General features: G+C 35.8%; 2 long non-coding RNA genes across 5 annotated transcripts; one reads left to right on the plus strand and one right to left on the minus strand.

The window, feature by feature from the left end:
* Positions 1-2: 2 nt before the first annotated feature.
* LOC135776608 (uncharacterized) lies at positions 3-2727 on the plus strand. The gene is made up of 3 exons (XR_010544128.2): positions 3-39; positions 283-361; positions 1643-2727. It is a non-coding gene; the product is annotated as an uncharacterized lncRNA (long non-coding RNA).
* Positions 2728-11226: 8499 nt separating this feature from the next.
* LOC135776605 (uncharacterized) lies at positions 11227-21506 on the minus strand. 4 transcript variants are annotated; one of them, XR_010544125.2, is made up of 5 exons: positions 18290-19030; positions 16844-16945; positions 13189-16758; positions 11519-11629; positions 11227-11433 (listed from the first exon to the last, which is right to left on the minus strand). It is a non-coding gene; the product is annotated as an uncharacterized lncRNA (long non-coding RNA). The 4 variants fall into 4 exon arrangements; XR_010544127.2 differs by lacking the exons at positions 16844-16945; positions 18290-19030 and adding an exon at positions 19868-21506; XR_010544126.2 differs by lacking the exon at positions 16844-16945 and having other exon boundaries at positions 18290-19029.
* Positions 21507-22308: the final 802 nt, after the last annotated feature.

Raw genomic sequence — 22308 nt, forward strand, 5'->3', positions numbered from 1 at the left:
CTACAGAGAATTAAAAACCTGCTGGTCTCCACAACACTGGTATGATGAACTGCACTCATTAAAACCTTATAATAAAACTTCTTTTTGCACTGGTGAAATTGGAATTAGAAAGTTTCTGGACCTTGTAAAAAAAGAAACATAGGTACAGTTTAAAGTGTCCCTTTTTGTTGTTGTTTTCCACTTACATGCTGTATTTTGCATAATAATCTAAAAATAAAGGTAAATGTTTACCTGATATTGTGAATGCTACAATTAATAAAATTTTGATATTTACATATTTAGACTGACAACATTGATCAGACTCCGATCTTTCTTTGTCTACCTGAATGAAGACCCGACCAGTCTAATTAAAGAGTATTTGGTAAGTATATGTGCATATATATACTTTGCTGTATTATCAAGGAATTGAAATGTTGTGGTATCCCAGGTGAAAAAGTAGTACACTTCCATATTGTACTTACAGTGCTCTATTTTAAACTAATTTATACTTGGTATACTAAAATTTATTCTTTAGTACTTTTTAAGATGTTCTTAAGATTATCTAAGTGTACTTATTTGTGCTGTTTTGAGACAACATGATTATGAACTAAAATGTGCTTTGAATATACTATCTCTGTATTAAAAATGTATTTAGTTAAAACTTGTAAACTTGAACCCAACTTTCATACAAAGATGGGTTCAAGTTTACTACGAGTGGTACTTAAATACATTTTTAAAATAGATTTTTAGAACATTTTAGTTCATATTCATGGTGTCTCAATAATAGAACAGGGAAGTACAATTATACCTTGTTCACACTGTCAGTCTAAATATGATTTTGGTGCATATTTGAATCCATCAATTCCAATTCAATCACATTTAGAACGTGTGAACGGGCAAAAACCACATGAAATCAGTGTTTTTTCAAATCTTTTTCGGGCTACATCCATGGGTGGTTTAAAATCCTTTTCAAATCGCATTTCTGGAAATCCAAGTCAGTCTGACCGCTCTGATCGCATTTGTGTAGCTTTTCCGTTATGTCATGCTGTTGCGTCACATAAAACGTAAACACGTCAGATGTTGAGGCAGATTGTCGTGCCAACGCAATGTCATTGCCATAGAAACATTGCAGATAATCCTGAAAACGGCAGAACGCTCCAGGACGAACAGTTGTGATCCACAATATGGACAATGAGTTTGTCAAATCGGATATGCCCTAAAATCTGATTTAGACTGACATTGTGAACAATGTACAAGATGTTTAAGATTATCTTAAGTAGTACAAAAGAAGAATTTTTAGTATACTACGTACAGAATTAGTGCATGAAAATAGAGCACTTTAAGTTAATTATGGACGTGTACTTTTTCACCTGGGATAACTTTTTATTTTATCTCATCTCCACTCATGGTATTTCAAACCTAGTAGTTTCTTTCTAATGCAGAAAACAAGATATTTTAAATAATGTTGGTAAGCAAACAATACTTGCCCTATTTTACTTTTTGGCTGTTGTACATTATGGAATATGAGACCGTTATTAAAATACTTCAGTTTTACAGAATCAAGTGATGTGTTGGTTTTGAATAACATTAAATGGTAAATGAGATTTTTCAGAACTTATTAATAAACATAAAATAATTTTATCATTGTCATTCTCACCTGCAGGATACAGATGCACCCAGTACCCAGGAGGCGATCCAGAAGATGGTAATGGGAGTGCTTGTTGTAAAAATGTATGGTTCAGACATCGAAGACAGCCCAGCAGATGTTGGAGTGTTATTAAAGGGATTAAGAGTTCTCGGACCTCAACAACATTGTGTATGCAACAACCATGCTGATGGGACTGAAATATGAACTGAACTTGAGCTACTTTCCCAAATTCAGGTACACTTTTGAAGTATTGCAGTTGTTGTTTCTGGAGCTAGATGGGAAGTAACTATCTCATAAAGTTCAGACGCTGAAGACCAAGCCTTTTGCAGATGTTTTGAGAAAGGAATGTTTTAATATTTCATATGTAAATGCCATGTTTTTGAAATGGCAGTACAATAACATTCAGGAAGTAAGCAGTGTCGTCAATTTATTTTGATAGTTTTGCAGTGTGTTTCTATTTAATTAGATTAATGTAGAGTTGTTTAAAGCTTTGGCTGTACGTAAATGGTCCTGCATCTAATTTGTCATGGAATGTTAACGTTTATAATGTTTTTACAGTACCATTTAACTTAAAATTATACCAAAGTTGTTGAAAAATCTTTGGAAGTCGCATGTGCCAGCTCTCTGAATGGAGAGCAACCTATTTTGTCAGTTAGCATTACAGTTGTGTAATAATGTTGTTTAATTATACGTATCCAGGGGCTTGAAAAAACTGCCTGAATGGTGCTTCGTGCATTTCATTTGTCAGTAAGTGTAAAAAATTGTAATGTTATAAGGTAACATTGTAATATCCAAAGTCCTTGAAAAACTTTGCAAGTTTTTCAAGTTGATGAGTGCATCTCATTTGTCGGTATATCCTTTACGGTATCTGTAGTTTAAGTGCAATAAACATGGCTTGAAGAACTGGTGTCTGAGAATCTTTTATGAATAAAATGAATGTTATATAGAGTTTATTACAAAAAGTATATTTTTGTGTGTGATTTAACTTGAAATAGAAATTGTTGTGTTAAAGTAAATAAAAGTAATTGGATGGAACCACTGTCCACAATGTAAATGAGTTGTATGAATAAACTACTCTTGATTTGGACAAGCAAAAAATATTTGATTAGTTTGTACAAGTTAAACACATGTTCAAAAAATGTAACAATCTTAAGTTATGGATAAGTAACTAAGATAATTTTGTTAAACATTACCACTTCACATTAGTTATTTATTATTCAATTGTGTTGCTGCAACAAAATAATTTGGCATTGACTGAAAACAACCCTTAAATGTTAATAAAAACTAACTGGGTTGTGTGGAACCACTGTCCACAATAAAATTGTGTTCGTTTAAAGTATCATTTTTTTGAGTGTGTGGCAATGTTACAGTAAATGGGTATAACAAATAGAAACACATGATGCCTATCATAATAATAATTATTGAGGGACAGAAGTTACCCCTGCCTGCAGTGTCTGATATGGCTGGCTTGTGCATGACCCACAGAATGACACCCATGAAGCACAGGCACGATTTAACACTGACCCACAGAGTGGCACAGGTGAAGCACAGACTTCATCAGGTGAAACACCATTGAATCACAGACATGGCATAGTGGTCAGATATTTTCTATTATCAGTTAGAATCATGTACACAATGAAATGAAATTATAAATATATTTTTCATAGTATAATATTTATTTCTTAAACATGCACATCAGATCCTTAGACCCCTCCTTACATTTGATCTATAGTTGGTCTTTTTCTAAATCACCTTTTTTTCTTTAAAATTGGCCTTTTGTGCTTTCCTGAGCTATCATTTTTGAGCCAAAGGGAAATTGAGATATTTGGTTATATTAGATAATACAGGACATTTTAGAAGTGAAGTGAAGTGAAGTGAGTATTTGCCAATGTATTCCCTTACTTGGAATGTGACCTCTGCATTTAACCCATCCAGTGAATAGTGAACACACGCACTGCAAGTCGTGAACACACAAACACCCGGAGCAGTGGGCAGCTATCCCTGCAGCCCACGGGGAGCAATTAGGGTTAAGGTGCCTTGCTCAAGGGCACCACAGTCGCAACCCGCCGATCTGAGCCTCGAACCGGCAACGCTCGGGTTACAAGCCCGAAACTCTAACCACTAGTCTACAACTGCCCTCAACTGCCCTAGAACATACTATGAGCACTAATGTAACATTTCTATTCTTCACTTCTGTCACAGCAGATCCTAATCGTCCAATGCAAATTAATTATAATTTTTAGTGTAGTGTACTGAAAAGCATTACACAAAATTATTGAAAATATTAAAAGAGGGTGCATTAATCTATCAGCTATCAGTAAATGTTAAAATTGATGATACAGTGTGGAAAGTCCAAAAACTAAAAAGGGTCACCCAAAGGAGCAGAAGTGAAATAAGTACAATATAGTGAATATAATCATAGTGCATTTTATGCATACACAACACAATCATATCTGAAAAAAAAAAAAATGTAAATAAGCCTTATCACAGACGCACTTATGTGCCACAATCCTTATGAAAATTAACCATGGTTTCATTGGTTGTCAAAACCATGGTTATTTTGTGGTTACCATGGTTTTACTGTAACCATGTTTTTTTTTACTGTAGTAAAACCATTGTTAATTTTTGTAAGAGAAAAATCTGATTAAATGGGGTAAAATAGGTCCGTATTAATTAATTAATTAATTAATTTTACCTGTTTTGTAATGACGCACTTATATAACGTTATAAAACGTTGATTTTGCCAGAAAGTATTGGTTTAGAATGTTATTTCTCATTTTAAAAACTTCTAAGTTCTCTGACGTTTCCATGGTGACTCGTGAAATCTGTGATCCATTGACAATGCCTTTATGTTGTTACCGTGAGCGCGCTTTAACTCTGGGTTACTTTCAGCGGGTTGATTGAACTAACTCTGAAACTGTGTTTTGGAACCGACATACCCAGAGTAAGCATGTTTAGGGTTGATCAACCCAAAGTTTAGGGTTAATCTGATGGTAAGTTAACCCTGCTTTCTGGAATACACCCCTGAAGTGTTTAAACAAACCTCGGTTTAGTTACTAACTCTAAAATGATCAGTGGTGGAATCACATGGCTGGAAAAGACTCTAAGCCAATCAGATTTGAGAGCCGGAAAAAACGGTGGTATAATATATTATTTAAATATATTCAAATATATTATAATTTGCAGCAAACGTGCAAGATTTGGTAAGAACTGTACTGTTATTTTAACAATCATGAGTAATATTTTATCAAATCTTTTATTTATTAGATTCTGCACAATCCTCCACTGTCTTCTCCACAACTTCCTCTGCCATCTTTTATTTCAAGGTAAGTCATATTCTTTAGCTTTACTTGTGCTCTCATTATTTAAAATTAAATATTTTTTATATTTACACATAGAAACAAGTACAAATGTATGTAGAGAGTTTAAAAAATGCATGCACGACTAGCGTGGAAACTGTATCTCCAATGAAGTGACAAGATTGTTGCTGTACCTGATTCATTTAACCCCAGTGTTATAACAAGACAAACCACAAAATACATTTACAGCATATACTGCATTATCAGCATTATATTGAATACTGCCAGTTACAATAATAAACGACAAAAAGTACTTTAATTATGTATCTTAATGTGTACAGTAACAACACACACTGTGAAAAATTGAAAGTTGGATTAACTTAATAAATTATTTCAATTGGTAACCCTTGGAAAACTTTGTGAAAAATTTAAGTTAATAAAGCTCAATTTTTATTAACAACATTTTTAATTTCTATAACTTTCACTTTTTACAGTGCAAGAAGCTAGAACACAAAACCAGTAGGTCGCACATATAGGCTATATTTATATAAAATACATTGCATGGGGTTAAATTATAGATTTTTCTTTTATGGCAAAAATCATTATATTATGTAAAGATCATGTTCCATGAAGACTCACCTACAGTCTTGCTTTTATTGCTACCTGCTATTTGGTGATGTCCCAATAAGTTTGGTTACAGCTGTCAGCCAGCAGAGGGCGCTATAACAAACCTTTTCATTAGTAATATACTGGTAGGGACCTCATTTGGACTTTGACCTTTAAATGATGTATAAATCTCATTATCATTATAACATAACAATATATATCCATCAGGATACTTTTTAAGAATAAGTTGGCATAGCGTTTCAAGTAGATTCTGGAAAACATGAGAATCACAATTAGTGCTGTGACGGTTCGCAATTGATCCGTAATCTGTATGGATCACGACCCACGGTTCGGCTCGTATGCGACTTGCGGATTAATATGCAAGTTTAAATGGGGAAAGTTGATCATTTGCACGTGTTTCAGAAGTTTGCAAATGTTAAAATTCAAGTGATTTTAAACAATTTAAGTGCAAAAAGGACGCTAAAGTGAGCAGCTATCTGTACGCAGAGACGCACATTCGGTTGAATGTGTCCGGTCCAGCTCCAGTTAGACGTTATCATCTTTTCCCTTCAAAGATCAGAACTCTTGATGTGTAAACTTTAGAGAGAGTTGTGCTACTGTGTCTCATACTGTAGTCCATTACAATACATTTGGTGAATAGAGCAATGAAAAACAATGTAATGTTTTTATTGTGTGGCGACAGTTTATGCACAATAAAAATGTGTTGGCAAGTTGTGTCTAAACAGGTGAAAAGTGCTTATGGTTTTGCCAAAAGAGTGACTGATTAAATCAGTGGGTTCAGGCAACTGAGCATTTGGTTCAGACAATAGGGTTTAGTGTTTTAGCAATTGAGAAAAACTGTAACATGGACATTGCATGCTTTTCCTCGCATGGGGGTTTGTGGACTTCACTTTACACAAGAGAGCTTGAAGAGAGAAGATTCCTTCCTGCACGCACATGGATTTAATGCGTGCATCTTGGACTCCTAGCATCTGAAATAAATTCAGTGCGTCATGAGCATCTGCGCTTCTCTATTTGTCTCATGTGCACACACTCTTGAATCTGTTCGAAGTCTAAACAAAAACATCCTTTGGTATTTGTTCAGTTCAACGTGTTTCATGCGAGCTGAGGCAAACAATTCCTTTAAATTATAACCCGCTGCATATTGGCGCCTCTCTCACTCTCACGCACATGCAGAGAGCTGCGCTGTCCAAAGTCAGATCACTAGGTGGGAATCCTGTTTATGATATGCATTACAAGGAGTTGTAGCAATACATCCCTTGTGTTTAAATTATAAATTGCGTTCAGCTTTACGAATGTTTTTAAAGGCACCTCTGAGAGGTTGTTTTCCCCTCTTGGCAAGCCGACCGGACGTGACGTGGGGGCGTGGCAGCATCGACGATCCCATTTTTTAATTCGAAGTTGTGACTTAATTTCGATCAATTTCGACACCCCTGACACCCTTACTAATAAAAACACTTGTTTATGTCATAAGTGTATGTATAGATTAGAGTCAGAAACCAGATTAGAGTCAGAAACGAGTCTTATTTGGTCTTAAAGGACAACACCACAGTTTTTCAATATTTTACTATGTTCTTACGCTAACTTAGACAAATTAATACATACCTATCTTTTTTTCATTGCGTGCACTTAATCTTTGTACAGCACGTTGTAAATGTGTTAGCATTTAGCCTAGCCCCATTCATTCCTTAGGATCCAAACAGGGATGTATTTAGAAGCCACCAAACACTTCCATGTTTTCACTATTTAAAGACTGTTACATGAGTAGTAACACGAGTAAGTATGGTGACACAAAATAAAACGTGGCGATTTTTTAAGCAGATAAAAATGAGAACTATATTGTATGGCAGCACTTGCAAACTGGTCTAAAGTCAATGGCGCAATATTGTTTTTTTTTTATTTAAAGAGCGCGTTAGTAATATGCACCTATAAACGAGAAGAAACACACGTTTCCTTATTACACCCATAGATGTGCAGAAGCACACAAATGGTTTTAAATATGAAAAATTAAAGGATTAAAATGTAAAAGATTATTAATGAGTTTTTTTGGATATAAATGAGGACTAATTATGAGAAGTTAGAAGGCATAAAGAGCTGCTTCACCTGTAGCCTGGTAAGAAATGAAATGTTTTGGTTTGAACAAATGCAAATATTGCATCTGTTTTTTAAATGTTTTTTTTTTTTAAATACTACCCCACGGATTTATTGTATATGATGACTTTGTACCTCTGGTTATGATGAGATGAGAACCTTTTTAAAGGGACATTCCACTTTTTTTGAAAATATGCTATTTTTTTTTAATGGAATCCATTCAGCTGGTCTCCTGGTCTGGCGCTACCACTTTTAGCATAGCTTAGCATAATTCATTGAATCTGATTAGACCATTAGCATCACGCTCAAAAATAACCAAAGAGTTTTGATATTTTTCCTATTTAAAACTTGACTCTTCTGTAGTTACATCGTGTACGAAGACCAACAGAAAATTAAAAGTTGAGATTTCCTAGGCAGATATGTCTAGGAACTATACTCTCATTCTGGTGTAATAATCAAGGACTTTGCTGCTGTAACGTGGCTGCAGCAGGCGTAGTGATATTACGCAGTGCCCGAAAATAGTCCCCTTGGTTACTTTCAATAGCAGGGCACTATGTTCAGGCAGTGCGTAATATCTAATGTCCGAGTGCTGAACCGTTTCGGCTCTGCACACGTTTATCTCCTGTTTGTTTCAAATAAAGTATTTGTAGAGCTCTGTTCCAAAAACGCAATAAATCCATTTTGACTAATTTCGGTAAAAACGTGTTTTCTATACTAAGAAAGTGACAAGATGAAAACCACTATTTTTTGTTACAAACTTTCACATAGCATATTTAGGTTATAATAACATTAAAAATTCAAATTCATAATTTGATTTTCAAAAATGGATTATGCAAATGCAATGGATCAGCAAAATGCAATAAATCCATTACAAGTTTTTTTTTCCGAAATACTATAAATCTATTGAATCAATATATACACTCACCAGCCACTTTATTACACCTGTCCAACTGCTCGTTAACGCAAATTTCTAATCAGCCAATCACATGGCAGCAACTCAATGCAGTTAGGCTGACATGGTCAAGACAATCTGCTGCAGTTCAAACCGAGCGTCACAATGGGGAAAATGGTGATTTAAGTGACTTCGAATGTGGCATGGTTGTTGGTGCTAGATGGGCTGATCTGAATATTTCAGAAACTGCTGATATAATGGGATTTTCACGCACAACCATCTCTAAGGTTTACAGAGAATGGTCCAAAAAAGAGAAAATATCTAGTGAGTGGCAGTTCTGTGGGCACAAATGCCTTGTTGATGCCAGAGGTCAGAGAAGAATGGCCAGCCTGGTTCGAGCTGATAGAAAGGCAACATTAAATCAAATAACCGCTCGTTACAACCGAGATATACAGAAGAGCATCTCTGAACGCACAACACGTCGAACCTTGAGGCGGATGGGCTATAGCAGCAGAAGACCACACCGGGTGCCACTCCTGACAACTAAGAACGGAAAACTGAGGCTACAATTTGCACAGGCTCACCAAAATTGGACAATAAAAGATTGGAAAAACATTGCCTGTTCTGATGAGTCTCGATTTCTGCTGCGACATTCGGATGGTAGGGTCAGAATTTGGCGTCAACAACATGAAAGCATGGATCCATCCTGCCTTGTATTAATGGTTCAGGCTGGTGGTGTAATGGTGTGGGGGATATTTTCTTGGCACACTTTGGGCCCAATTGCTCACCAGTTGAGCATCGTGTAAAGGCCACAGCCTACCTGAGTATTGTTGCTGACCATGTCTATCCTTTTATGACCACAGTGTACCCATCTTCTGATGGCTACTTCCAGCAGGATAATAAACCATTTCATAAAGCGCAAATCATCTCAGACTGGTTTCTTGAACATGACAATGAGTTGACTGTACTAAAATGCCCCCCACAGTCACCAGACCTCAACCCAGTGGAGCATCTTTGGCATGTGGCATCATGGATGTGCAGCCGACAAATCTGCAGCAACTGCGTGATGCTATCATGTCAATATGGACCAAAATCTCTGAGGAATGTTTCCAGTACCTTGTTGAATCTAACCACAAAGGATTAAAGCAGTTCTGAAGGCAAAAGGGGGTCCAACCCGGTACTAGTAAGGTGTACTTAATAAAGTGGCAGGTGAGTGTAAATGTGCATTCATCTTTGCTATGTTATATTCATGGTGCATACATTGCTGCTTTTTCAATGATCAATGATCAGCTGTAAAATGTTTTGGTCCTGCTCGATTTTTGTTGAATTCGCTTAATTTAATGGAAAGTTTTTCATGAGATCCCCTGGGGTCAATGTGTTAGCATGATAGAAGCTTGATGCTGTTATGTGAGAACAAGCAACAGCCGGCATTTTTCCGTCGCCAGAGTGGCGTACGTTTCTTTCCGCTACAGAAAACCATCACAGGTTTATCAATTCCAACAAAGTATTATTTTGTTTTTGTTTGTTTGTTGATCACAAAGTAGAAAGTAGATGAGGAAAACTAGAATTCTGTGTGAATTCAACGCGTCGCCATTGTTGTTTACAATGCGTGGAATGGTGCGCTGTGATTTGTTGAGGGGATTTATTGCATTCAACAGAAAAAGAGAACTGGTCGCGTTTTGGGAAAAAAGGGAGAAAAGATGACAGAATAACACAGCGGATATCGAATTTTGCATAAAATTAAGAATTTACTTTTTTAATACTGACCAGATACAATAAGATTTTGGTGGTAACTATTTTTTAAATGAAGTTTATTGCGTTTTGGAACCAAACTCTTCATTTTTAGACATACAAACCCTTTCTTGCATATTTGTAAATTATTTTTTGAGATTACACTGATCATGTAGGCTATTCATACTTTATAGCAATTAAAAGCCAGCTAATTTTACTTCCATGACTGAAAGAAAATGACTTTTAAAGGTTTTACAAAAAACAACCATTTCAATACAAATGAAAACGCAATTTTTTTTAACATAAATCTTAATTTGGTGGTCTTCTCCCTCCGTTTAGTTTACAAATTTCATCATTTAAATAAGCCATCAGCATGGCGCCAGCGCAACTGGCTTTTAAAGGGGATGAGAGCTGAGACTAATGCAATTTAACTACATGTACTTGATTTATGGAATCTGATTACGTAATCCAGATTACATTTAATCAATACCACCCGGCTCTGCATACAACGCCCCTGCCATTTTTGCATCATCTGCCAAATGCCCAAGAAAGCCTAACAGAAAAACTGAAAATATGCCACAGATTGTGTTTTTACATTTCTCATCATTTGTAAACTTGAAAGTGCATTTACAACCATTTAAAAACAAAGTCAACATCATTCAGACATTGCTTAGAAATCTAACAACGCCCCTTAGCTGTTATAAAATGCACTGGTAACCCACTGCTTCTTTGGGCTTATTGCTTTAATTAATTTCCACTGACAGCCAAAGTTTTGGCTTGTTTTAGATGTCTGGGCTGTGTCTAATTACATTTTGGATCCACACAAAATGTAATAAACTGTAACAGATTTTTAAATTAGCCAACAAAATGTATAAGGTTACACCACATGCTCATCATCTAATGCAAAAAATTGTGTGTGGTCATATATTGTCGTCTTAAAAACGCAACAAAACAAATGCTGCTCAAATATTTAGAATTTTAATTAAGTTTTCACTTTTCAATATATTTTAATGCATGTGTGATTATTCAATTTTAAATAATGTCTTGAATATTCATCCTTCATCTTCAGCATGATCTTCTACCCTGACATGAAATGGAAACGTCTCGTTGTCAAATATCACCAGTCCATCTTTACCCACAGGGTTTTCTTCACATTGCAGAGAAATCTGAAAGACATCATTCATAAACAAAGATTAAACTATCTATTATCATAAAACCATTCTGTCTCTCGCTTTATCCATCAATGTATACCTGAGGTTGACGTGCAACAGGCCTTAAGTCCTTAACCTCAACGTCGTCTCTCAATGGGAAATAATTCTCCCTAAGGTTTAATCCTCCAACAAATTTGCAACAGGTTGTCCCCTTAATTGATGACAAAACAATACTTCAATATTTGATAGTATTACTCATGTATTTGTAACTTTAGTTACAAACAAAAACATACAGTAGAACATGTGACGATATTACGACTCACAAACATTATCGTTCAATGTAAGTTCCGCCTTACCATCGTAGGAAATGTTTAAAATTAATGGAAATTGACGATTTTAAAAAAGTTTTTTCTTTGCAGATGCCACTCATACAGTCAATGACCATTGACCACTGGCACTGACCAATGACGTACATGACAACATACACTTCCGGCGCACACTGTGCTACGTAAGCATGTTAAATCATTGAAAAAAAAATGTCTTTCGTCAAGCGTTAACGCTTACACCCTGTGTTAGTGCATCGTTACACAGATCATGCGTAATAAAATAATTCCCATGAAAACACATATAGCACTCATTACGAACAATGATTGTTTTCTGGTTATTTCTCGACTTTGAGAAAAGAAATTAAGCATTACGAAGATCCCTCTTCTACAATGATATTGATGATTAAACAGTTTTACAGAAACTTTTATATCAGAAAATTGCAATAATTAAAACATCAAAGATCTGTAGTGTAGTGTGAACAAACAAATATTTTCTTTACAAGTAATTTAGTTATTCTGTGTCATTCATAAAGGTGCTAAAAGCATTATTCACAATGATGCCAAAGAAGCATTTAGTCAAAAGTTCTTTAAAGAATCATTTCTTTCTTGCATTTTATATTCTGTTGAACCTTTTCCACTTCACAGTACCTGTTGTACTACAGAAAGCTTTTTCTGATGTTAACGATTATTTTTGAAAATCTTTAGGAACCTTAAAAAAACTTAATAAAAGTGTTGGACTAATGTGAGATTAAGACATCTTTTCAGTCTTTTGTAGTCTAATTAGAGTTTACAAATGGGACACTGTTGAACTATAATTAAACATGCACTGTAAAAGAAATTTGGCGTTTACATTTTTATCATTACTAGTATTAGAGTACTAGAGTTGTTGTGACTAATAAAAAATAATTAAATTAAAATAACAAATTATTTCAACTATTTTTATACATAACACCAACTCATCCCTAGTTAAGATAATTAAATTTGAAATTATTTGTGAATCCAAGTTGATTATACTTAAAAATGTAAGTGCAAATTTTTTTTACAAATAAAAACGTACTTCTGTTTTTATCACCCCTTATGTTGTTATCTTCAAACGTGTAATATTCATCTCTTTAGTTGGTGTAAATGTAATAATGATTCAACTTAAAAAGTTACTTCAATTGGTAACACCTAAAAAATGGAAGATTTCAACTAAAGTGAAAATTTAAGTCAAATAAATTTACATTTACAAACTGAAGCATTTTTAAAAAGTATTTTTCATCTTTTATGATGATATTTACAGTGTAAATGCTAAAATTCCACTTGATGCTTGAACAAGTACGAGAAACATGCTCTTCTGTAGTATAAAGCAGGAAAGTGTTAAATATATTTATATACTCTACCACTGATATTGATTCTTCATTTATGGCAAAATTGAAAAGCCAAATTAATCAATATTGCTTACCTTCAAATTGCATACAAAATTCCAGCTTTCATCTCTGAATGCAGATCAGTAGTCCATCGCAGCCTCGATGTTAGAGAATGAAGTATCCTGAAGACTTGAAGTCTGTATGTTCTCTACTCAGTGGGATGGGCTAAATGCAGATAACATTTCGAGTCGGATGTTTTCCACACTTGACAAACATGTCACTTTCATATAAGTATTTTTTTTAGTTATGATCCAGTAGTGAATGATAATGATTAGAATATCGGGTGTGGTTGAATCCATAATTTTCACATAACATCCTGCCCGACACAGCGGCGCTTCATTTTTTTCCGATGAATCTCAGGATGCTGGACTACTTACATGTTGTTTTTGCCAAATAACTTTTGAGATGTATGTAAACAAGTTCAGCAGTGACAAAGGGTTTGGTTTCATTAACTGATTTTATTTCATTTGGGGCTATGATTAGATAGATGTCTACTTTATTTACACTGACAGCCCAAATATTTCCTTGTTTGGGCATCCCAATTCAGGGTCTGGATTCTTTTAAGGTCACAGACTTTGAAGGCAACAAAGCGAACTGAAATGTGACGGTTTAGCCTACGGGGAGAGCTGAGTCATTTGCTGTTCCCTCCCAATATGTTTGTCAGTGGGACACAACAGCTGAGACCTATCAGACTTTATAAAAAACATATGGAGGCAGATATTTTTTTGTTTTATTTTAGAAAATATAGCACATTGATGCAAATAAAACGAGTATAAAATGTACCAACCCAGGTGTGCCTGACCTCAGTAGTCACAACAACAATAATAATCAGACACACCTGGATTAATCAGTTTTTCCAATAATGGCCGACAGGAAACAAGGAGCTGGCTGAAGTTCAGGAAGTAGTGCAGCTGGGCATAAAGCCTATTGAGCTTCATCCATGCCTCTATCTCCTCCAGGCAGGTGGTCAGTGTGGTTGTTGGCAGGGGAGCAGAAGAGGTGGGGCTATCTTAAGGTAGAGCTGTGTGTCATCTGCATAGGAATGAAATGTTATGCCATCTCTGCTAATGATATCGCCGAGGGGGAACATGTAGATAGGAAAGAGGGTGGGGCCAAGCACATAGCCCTGAGGAACACCGCAGGGGACACTGTGGGTGTCTGATTTGGCTTTGCCCAAGGCGACATGCTCAGTTCTGTCGGTCAGTTAAGACGTTGTGATAGTTTTTTGAGAGTCCAATGGTGTATTGCAGGCGGTGGAGAAGGATCTTGTGATCTACTGTATCAAAAGCAGCTGTGAGGTCCAGGAGGATGAGTAGTGATGGAAAACGAGTATCTGCTGCCATCAGGAGGTCATTGGTGACTCTGACCAGGGCTGTTTCTGTGCTATGGCCAGGACGGAAACCAGACTGAAATTTTTCATACAGTTTATTGTATTTGATGTGATCATGAAGTTGTGCTGCAACAATTTTCCAAGAACCTTTGATAGGAATGGAAGATTGGATATGGGCCTGTAGTTGGAGAGAACTTCTGGATCCAGGGTGGGTTTTTCAATAGAGGTCTGATGACAGCTGTTTTAGATGAGGATGGGATATGGTCGGCCCGTAGTGAGTGGTTTATGATTTTAGTGATAAATGGAGATACAGCAGAGATGTTTGCCTTTAGCAGGGTTGAAGGCAACTATAGTTTACTATAGTTTAATCATGATTCATTTTCTTAAGGGCACATGATCACAAGTGCATTGCTTGATAATTATTACATATCAATTATCATAAAACAATAGAAAAAGGAAACCAACAATACTTTTGGGCAAATCACACATACCACCCTCTGTCTGATGTTGGTGAAATATTTTACTGTCCATTCTGTGTTAAACAGATTTATTTTTATTTTGTTGCGGTGCTCATTTTTCACTTATTCAAGTCAGTAAAGCAGCAGTCAATAATGCGCTCTTTTGACGTGCGCCTAGTTTGCCTAGAAACGGCCCTGCTCATGGGGACAGAGGAAGGAGCTGTAAGGCAGGTACCGAGGTGTTGCATAGAGGGGGGAGCAATGGGGTGAGAAACAAAGGGATGACACTAAAAACATTTTGAGCTCATCCACTTTTAACCACATTCAGTAGTAGTCGAAAACCCATTTTACCGGATCGCTTTTGTGGTGTTAACTCCTATGTGGTCGAATGTGTTCGAACAGCCACAACAGTCTGAAGGAAAACAAAATGGAGACTTTGGAGTGGCCTAGTCAAAGTCCTGACCTGAATCTTATTAAGATGCTGTGGCATGACCTTAAATTGCCAGACAGATCCAATTTCAGACAGATCAAAAATTACATGTATCGCAGTGTGTCATGTAGCTGTCCATCAATGTAAACCATGCAAACTTGCTGTTGGGAACTCCTTAACAATATTAGGAAGCTTAGACCCTGACTGGCACTTTAAAAAGGGGGTTCATGCACGAAAACCATTCAATGTGGCTGAATTACAACAATTCTGCAAAGATGAGTGGACCAAAATTTCTCCCTAGCGCTGTAACAGACTCATTGCAAGTTAACGCAAACGCTTGATCGCAGTTGTTGCTGCTAAGGGTGGTCCAATCAGTTATTAGGTTAAGGGGGCTAGAACTTTTTCACACAGATCCATGTAGTTCATTTAAAAACTACATTTAAATTTGTTAGGTGATCTTAAATATTAAAGTGTGACAAATATGTAAAAAGAAATCTGGAGGGGGGATTAACACTTCTTCACACCACTGTACATGTACAAAACTCTGTACAGCATGTTTACTAACAACACAAGGAGCAGACTGACCTAATATTAGTTTGTGTCAATTTAAAGCCGTCTTTTCTCCCGCTCGCATTTAAATGAAAGCACACAGATCACCCCTCTAAAGTAAACAGGGCAGAAGTGGTCGAAAGTGGACAAAAGAGATAGATTAAAATACAAGGTGTAAACTTGAATGTGTCTTTCTTCTTCACTCGTGATACGATCAGTGAAAACACATCTTAATACTAGATATAAACAGTGCCTAAATAACAATACTTATGACCAAGGCAGTCTAATATAAAAAGAGATATTTGAGATTTATACCCCTGCCATTTTTGCATCATGTTTGCTAGGTCTATGTGACAAAAGCAGCCATATGACCAAGAAAACTCAATACAAACTGATAATATGCCACAGATTATGTGTGTTCAGATTTCCTTTCAGTTTTAGGCCTGTTGCATGAAGTTTGCAAGCTTAAAGCACATTCACAACCACTGAAAAACCAAGTCAACATCATTTAGACATAGCTGGGGAATCATTGACAAATGGAAGGTGAACTGTGAATGTTTGTGGTCATATATTGTAGTCTTGAGAACACAAAACATTTAACGCACAAATGTTTAGAATACAATACACTTTTTAATATTTTCATGTTTGTGCCAATTGTCGCTTTACATTTTCTGTCCAGATTCTCAACAAAAAATTATGTCATAAACATTCATTCTTCATCTTTAGCATGATCTTCTACTCTGGAAAGATAAAGAAAGTTGGCAACAGGAAATGCCTCCTTGTCGAATATCACCAGTCCATCTTTACCCTCAGGGTTTTTCTCACATTGGACAGAAATCTGAAAGACATCATTCATAAACAAAGATTAAACTGAGTATTATCATAAAACTATACTGTTTCTATCTTTATCCATCAAAGTATACCTGAGTAACAAATCCTGAATCATTAACCTCAACGTCGTCTCTCAATGGGAAATAATTCTCCCTAAGGTTTGATTCTTCAACACATTTGCAACAGGTTGTGCCCTTAGTTAATAACAAAACAATACTTCAATATTTGATAGTATTACTTGAGTCTTTCTTACTGTAAGCAGAAACAATGACAATATTACGACTCAAAAGCATTTCATCATCATTCAATGTTAGTTCTGCCTTACCATATCGATGACAGTCAGTAATGTTATATAGACGTTGTACAATAACAATTATGCAAACTGCTGATTTTAGAAAAAGGTTTATGTATATATTGTTTAAGGGGATCGATGTGCTTTAATAATGACCAACAGGAAGTAAGCAATATGCTTCCGGGTCATACTACGCATGTGTATTAATTCCTGCGGAGGTCGCATATGCGGCTGCATACGTCATCATTGGTTTATTTAAGTTAACTGACCATTACATTTTTAAGTCATAAGCATATTACAACAATTTACAATTAACTAAGAAAAATAGTCAACTTTATAATTGTTAATATTCTGAAATAAGACAGTCTTGCATTCTTATGACATATGCAGCCTATAAATGCAACCGCTGCAGCCTTTGGATTGAGAAACGGCCCATAAGTTACAAAAGCGGTCTTAAATGCTTTAATCTGAGAACATTACACAGATCATTTTTTATAAAATAATAAATTACTATGAAAACACACATAAACCAATAAAGAGTAAGGATTCATTACAAGCAATGATTGTTTTCTGGTTATTTCTCAGCTTTGAGAAGGTCAACCAAGCATTACAAAATTCCTCTTTTATTTCGATCCAGACTATTGAACAGTTTAACAGAAAGGTTTACATCAGAAAATGACAATGATATAAACATAAGAGATCTATTTTTGTAAAATGTAGGTGCTAAAGGGTTCTTGGGGAAAACATTTTTCCAAGAAGAAAGAATAATTTCTTTCTTGAATTTTCTAGCAATTTGAACCTTTTTCCACTACAAAGTACCTTACAGAATTGTTAATTTAGAAAGAACGGTTGTTTATGAAACCATACGGCCTGACAAATAAACTTTTATAATCCTTTATTTTTATAAGTGTTGGTCTGATAATGTGAGATATAATAAATAAATAAAGGCTTGCAGAAGAAATTGACTTTTTTATTAAAGGTCACACCTAACATTGTTTTCTTGAGACATGATTTCTCTTCAGTTGGTGTAAATTTGCTCATGAATGATTTAGATAATACCACAATAAGAGCTTAAAACTAAATGCTGCCATTACATGTTTGAAGAAAACACTGTTTTGTAATATGATTAAACAAACTGAAACTAGAATGTGAAAAATGCTATTTACTTATATTTATATGTTCTACCACTGATACTGATCATTTATTTAAATTGCAGGATTAAAACGAGAGATTTGACATTGCTTACCTTGAAATGGCATATAAGTTCCAGTTTCTGTCTGAATTCAACCAGTAGTCCATTTTAGGATATTATTTACCATAATGATCCAATAGTAAAAACTACAGTGATTGATAGATGGATAAATAAATAAATAATATCCTTGTAATAATATATAAATACTAAAACATGAGATGACTATGGGAAACGCAAGTATAATGGCAAAGTCTGTAGAAGTCTCTCAAATGACTGTTCGCGATCTGACATTAGATGATTTGAAACTTAAGAATCGAGGACATCCACACCACATTCGTGCTGTTGCACTGCTATGCACTGGATTAGTTAACCACATCTGGCGTGACATTTATTGAGTACAGTTAAAAACATAATGAGGACAGATGAAACAGCACATTTGACAACCTCAATTCAAACTGAAAGTCCTTTAGCTTACAGAAAAAATGTGCTTGCCAGCAACTTAATGATCCACAGAAACACAGTCATCAATTCTAGGTTTCTTTTTAAAAATCACTATAACCAATGTTAACTAACTTATGTTAATGTTATAGTGGATTTTCTCATGACAGAAGTTTCTCACGGTTGTCTTTCACATCACGGTTGATGGTTGGTATCTGGGTTGATCCTCTGATGACTCAATACATGGCTCAGAGGTATTTTTTCTGATATTTTAACCAAACAGTCACTCATGGTCGTATTAAATAAAGAGTAACTGATGTTTTCCAAGTTTTATTGTTTCATTGCTTAAACCTGGATCACTTTTAACTATATTTTAACTCCATCATTGTAATATTTTCTTTGGTCAAATCTTACGGTAATATCTGTATACTAAGAGCTGTTGAATGACCAGACTTTAAATATTTGAGTTGGATAGACAAACAATATTTTTCCTGCCTGTGTGAACATACTGTAACATTTAGAAACTAAAGTAAATTTGATTTTTTTTTTTTTTTTTTTTTTTGCTGGCTTGTGCTATCAGCCAGTAGCTTCTCTTCCTTAATCCAGTTGCAGTTTCTATCAGATGTTACCACAGAGAGGATTAATGCAACAGAATCTGTTTTGCCTCTCTATCGCTCGGTTCGAAGATTCGCAGAGTCATTTTTTGTATGTGCATTATGATTTGCCTGCTACTCTCTGAGGATGAATCTGATGTCTGGGATCACCGCATCAGAGCTGATCTGTTATTACACATCGCCATGACAGTTAAACATACATCCTAAAAGTCATATATCCAGAAAAAAAGTCATCTGAATAAGTAATAATATGTTTTTTCTGATTAAATGAAAACATAGACCAAGTTGCTGATGCCTTAACTGTTCATAGATATCTCAGTTTATTTTTAACTGAAAGAGACGGATTACAGCTTTAAAAACCCTAATAAAATAGTTTGAAATGCTGTTTTCTGAGTTGTCTTTCTAAAAACACATCAAAGGCCTCATTTCATATTTAAAACAAATCTATAATAGGAAAATAGTAGTTTACATCACAAGTGTGAACCATAATTTGCTACATGCTATATGAGAGTCAGTGGAAATCCTCAATCAAGAGCCATTACATGAAAAACCCTTCTAACAAAATGATGATCAACTTTACCGTTAGGTTTCATCACAGGTACCATCGGCGCGCACCATTCCGTAGGTTTCGTTATCTTTTCAATGACTATATTCTCCTCCATTCTCTGAAGTTCAGCTTTAACTTTGGGGAGTAATGGTAACGGCACTCTTCTCGCGGTGTGGACTGCGTAAGGCTCTACGTTCTTTTTTAGATTTGTTTTAACAGGTTCTGTTCTCATTATTCCCTGTTCACCGAAAGCTGCGCTGACTTTCTCGATTCTTTTAACTAAGCCCATTTTAACTGCTTGTTCTCTGCTTAGCAGATTGTTCATGGTGTCGCCCTCCATGACGTGAATTGTGAACTTGAACTTTTTATCTTTGTACTCCGTGGTCTTTTCAAATTGTCCTAAACAATTTATACTTTCACCTGGGCTGTCATATTTCGCATGTGTCTGACTCAGTTTAACTTTACTTCCAAGCGAATTAAAAGTCTCCTCATTCATGACGGTCACGTCAGCTCCAGTATCAATTTTAAATTTTACTCGTGAGCCTTTCACGTTCAATTTCACAAACCTGTTCTCTGAGACGTCTTGACTAGTTTTGCTTACCGTTCCCAGGTAATATGCATCATCATCATCATCACTTGGCTGTGTGTGTGTTCCTCTTGTTACCTCATTAACTGTCCTTGAGTAACACATACGCTCCCAGTGTCCTTTCTTTTTACATTTTCAACACTCACTTTCTGTTGCGGGGCAATTTTCCTTGTAGTGATGCTTCATTTTTCCACATTTTCCGCACCATCCGCCACCAGCCATTCTATCCCTCTTTCCTCTTGCTGGCTTCTTTTCATCCCATTTTCCTCTCCTTTCAGGTAGTCTGCATGTAACCTCCTGAACACTGCTTGTCGCACCTTCCTCTTGTTGGCTCACCTGCTGTGCGATGTCCTCCGCCTGCCTCACCATCAGCACCGATGTGTCAATTGAGGTCACTCATCAGCTGCAACTTTCTTGAAAGCTCTTTATCTTTGATGCCAACAACAAGCTTATCTCTGATGTTCTCTGTTTTCTGGGCACCGAAATCACAACTCTCTGCTAATTCGTAGAGTGCATGGATGAACATCTCTGCCTTTTCCCCCGGCCTTTGTATGCGTTGGTAAAAGCACGCCCTCTCGTGGATGATGTTCTTTTTCGGGATGAAATAGTCAATAAACTTGTTCAGCACGGCGTCAAAATCTTTTATCTGCTCGTCTCTCTCAAACGTGAACGAGCTGAATATGTTTTCTGCCTCTGGTTCCATGGCATATATGAGGGTACTCACTTGTACTTCGCCATCCTCCTCCTTTAGCTTCAAAGCTATCCTGTACCTCGTGAAGCTCTGTCACCATGCGGCCCATTCCTGAGGTCTATCAAAGGTGAAGTTCGTGGGTGGAGCAAATTTCGCCATTTCTACTTCTCCACAACTTCTGACACCATGCATGTCAAATAAGTCTCTCTTACAACGACTTTGTTGCTTAGAACTTATTTATTTAATAGAGCGTTACAGACACTGTCTCAATCCCTCAGTCTAAGACTACTGTATTCAAGTCCCGCCCCCTCTTACTCCGATAGGTTGTCAATCAACTAATTATCTAACCGCAATGACAAAGCCTAATCTTGGTCTTGTTTTAAAGAAGATAATTTAGGGCTTTTCACAGATGTGTTAGAAGGTGAAAATATTAAATATAAATATTTTTTATAGCAGTTTACCTTTATTTTAATATATAAAAATAAAGCAATAAGCCCCAAGAAACAGTGGGTTACCAGTGCATTTTATAACAGCTAAGGGGCGTTATTTCCTAAAACCCCCTTAGCTGTTATAAAATGCACTGTATCCCCACTGTTTTGCTGGACTTATTGCTTTTATAAAACGGTTACTTCATATACATAGCAGGATTTCATAAAATAAAACACATAAGTTGTAATTATATTAGTACAAATATTACTCTTCCGCCAAACAAAGAAGTTCCTCAGAATCAAGAGTGGCTGCAACAGAGCGCAGTTCCCAACCAACACAGATGCAGCAAAGACACAATGAAAATATGATTTAAGGTTTATTTTATAAATCAACATTCATCTAATTTAATTTATACATTAACATTTATATTGTGCAACTGTTGAATTGATGATCAAATATGCTTGGAAGCATGCTTAACTCTTTCCCTGTCAGAGTTTTTTTTTTAAGTTGCCACCCAGTTTTAGTTTAATGCCTTACAGAAAAAATATCTTCCTTAAATAAACATAAAATATCAAATGAAAGAACAGACCATCCGCTTTCAAACAACAACAACAACAAAAAAACGTTTCATCCTACCTTCATTTGTTCTCTCAGTTATTACCTCTCAAATTTTCAGCTATTTTCAGATAATTCCATTTTTGTGAAGAACTTTTGTAAGAGATCAGATTCAGAGCCATCAAAACTTACACGTCACGCTAAGTGCACCAC

Source organism: Paramisgurnus dabryanus, chromosome 18 (assembly GCF_030506205.2).
Source record: "Paramisgurnus dabryanus chromosome 18, PD_genome_1.1, whole genome shotgun sequence".
NCBI lineage: Eukaryota > Metazoa > Chordata > Actinopteri > Cypriniformes > Cobitidae > Paramisgurnus > Paramisgurnus dabryanus.